This window comes from Pygoscelis adeliae, unplaced genomic scaffold, assembly GCF_000699105.1.
Source record: "Pygoscelis adeliae isolate BGI_AS28 unplaced genomic scaffold, ASM69910v1 Scaffold248, whole genome shotgun sequence".
Taxonomy (NCBI): domain Eukaryota; kingdom Metazoa; phylum Chordata; class Aves; order Sphenisciformes; family Spheniscidae; genus Pygoscelis; species Pygoscelis adeliae.
The window spans coordinates 1,306,859-1,309,753 of NW_008825302.1; positions in this window are offsets into that span (position 1 = coordinate 1,306,859).

Sequence of the window (2,895 nt, forward strand, 5' to 3'; positions counted from 1 at the left end):
GGGAGGCAGGGGCCGAGGCAGGGGTTACTTTATTACTCCTCTTACTGACACTTATTTGATCTTTCTCACCCCTTCACCTTCCAGTGAAAGTGCTTAGCTCCATTTCCCCGAAAGCAAGCTCTTCCAAAGTTTGGGTAGCGTTAAATTTGAAGTCTCTAACCCCACTTGTATCGTCCCTGCACTTGGATTTCTTTTTTCCCCACCAGAAGTAAAATTGCTGGCTGTTCTTGCAGCCTGTCCCATGCCGGAGGTGACACGGTGCCTGTTTCTGTGGGTAACTCGGCAGTGACTTGTTGCACGGGTCGGGAAGCCACTCGGGCTGGAGTAATTGTAAGAACTGTAGGTACTGGAGCTGTAAAAAAGCAAAGCAAGTGTGTGTCTCGGCATACAACGCAATAAAATAAAAACGATGGGTGACTTGTTAGCCACCCTTGTGGCTCCCGTTTCCGTAGGCTCATCTGAACCGGTGTTAATCTCGCTGGGGTGCCACTGGCATCGTACTGGGGCCACCCAAAAGGCAGGTTGCCTTTGGACAGCTCGCGTAAGCCGAGGCGCCACCACCTTCTTTCCTTAGTGCTGACGTTTGTGTAGAGTAGGCCAGGGGAATCGTTCAGCTGAAAACTAACCGAGGCAGGAGGGGACAGGGGAGGAGAACCCAAGCCACAGGTCTCCCTACGTTTTTTTTAATCTGATTTACGATGTAGCTGTGCAAGGGATGGGAGTGTGGGAAAAGGGAGTGTGGAGCCAGGGTTTTCCTTCCCTCCAGCAGAGTGGACTTTGACTGCCGAAGCTGATCATTCAGCTGTGCCTTCGCACGGTGTTGACAGCACGCGTTGTACGCGCGGGGAGGTCCCAGCAAGCACGGGAGCGTGTGAACGACTTCTGCCATGAAGTTGAAAGGGCTTGGGGAGCTACGGGCATCCGTTGCAGCTTGTGAAAACAGCCATCGGTCCCTGGTACGGCGCTGAGGGAGGCTGGGGTCTGTTTTGGAAATGTACAGTTAGCATTTTGGCTCTCCCTGATTCAAAATGTGGTAGCATAAGCGTGTCTGCCTTTAGCAGCAGCAGCTCTCATGTTGCTTGGAATAGATGAACGTTGCAGAGAACAAGATTGAAACCGGTATGGGAGAGCTCCTGGGAGAGGTGAGGCTGAAGGGCTAGCTTGGAGCGGGGTGGCTGTTAGGGCTAACAGCTTCTCGGGGCCACAGCCCACGTGTCTTCCCTCTTCCCCACCAGTGATGCCTGGCACATCTCTACTCGGTGGTAAAGATGCTGCAAGCGCTATAAAATGCCTGTAGGAGATTTAGCTGAGCCCTCTGGATCCTCCTAGATGTGATACTGCTGTTCCTCAATTTAACATGTGTGCCAGCTGCTAAACCGCCACCTGACGAAGGCTGCTGATGCTAGCAATCCTTCTATAAGCAAGGTCGTGCTGGCTATGTGTAAGTGCGTGTCGTGCTTCCAGCGAGTCCTAGCTAAAGTTATCTCGTCTCTTTGGGTCCAGTAAGGGGAAGAGGTGCTGCAGCTTTTGCCACCAGAAGCATTGGGCTCCCGGGCACAAGAGGTGTGAGGCAGTGAAACAGGCTTTTCCGGCCTTTGGGAGAGTTGCTTCCTCTTCCTGTGAAGTAGGAAGACCTGTTCTGGCGTGGGTTAGGGGGCAAAGCCTTTAAATAGGGTGATGTGGAGGGCCAGGGACTCCTTGGCGTCCCCACCTTCCCTTACTCATGTACTCCTAATAGTGACCCAGCAGCAGTGTCCCAGTTTCATGTGCTGCTTGTTCCTGCCGTGGATCAAAGGGACGGGAAATGGAGGAAGCTGCAGCTAGACGTCCAATTCGCGAGTGGCGGTTGGGGCACCTCTGCTGTTACCCAGCTATTTTGGTAAAATCTCAACAAAATCTGCAGAACGTTATCAAAATGTTAAGTGAGCGTAAGAGCAAGGAAATGCTTTTATCGTGTCTGGGATAGATGGAGTAAGTGGCAGTATTTGGTCAGAAAACCGAGGGAGATTAGACCTTCAGCTTTACCAGAAGCTGATCAGCTAGAGGCCGGCGAGGGTAAGACTGTGCTTCTCAAACTTTAATGTCCTGTGTTATTTTTTCCAGCCCTGCTTAGGAAAGCTGGCTTTCTCACTGATCTCTGGATAGCAAGAATCTGGCAAATCAGAACAATGAAAAATTATTTTTAAAACCCCCAAGCCCACCCCAAAAGCCTATCGCTGCTGGCAGGGAGTAGAATGAGCTTTTGTCTTGTATCTTGCTTCCTGAAACAGAAGTGTCTGTTATCTCCTAGCTCTTCCAGAGTTGAGCTGCAAACTGTCTGATACTGTACAAAGTTAATGAGTTGATCTTTCTGATTTGGTGAGAAGGGAAGGGGGAGTAGCTGGTATCTGCAGAGTATGTGTGGGTGAGAGCAAATGAGGCCCGAGTTTGCGCTACAGGCAATTAACCTTTCTAGCCAGAAGAAGATGAGGGTAAAAGGCTGGTGATGAGCAAGCTGTGCCCTTGTGAGAAGTCTAGCCTTGTCATTCATCTCTGGTAGCTCGGAGTGCTCAGACTTTCATCAAGCATCTCTGCCTCTCTGCTACAAAGGGATTCTGCTTTCAGTCCACAGTTAGTTTTTGTAAAACAGAGCTTTGGTGTAAGACTGCACCCCCCAGAAGTTGCAGCCACGTCTTTGCGTGTGGATGTTGCAGCAGCTCAAGTCGAAGCGGTATTAGGCACTATGTTTCTCCCTTATCCCCTCTCTCGGGGCTTTTCTGCTGTTGCTTCATGCAGTTTTCCAGTGTCAGTGTTAAACTGACAATCACTCTTTGTTCCTTTGGTCTTTGCAGTTCTGAATAGTTAGCAGAGCTACGGTCAGTTTTTTTCTGCTAATCTAAGCTGTAAATGCTTGGC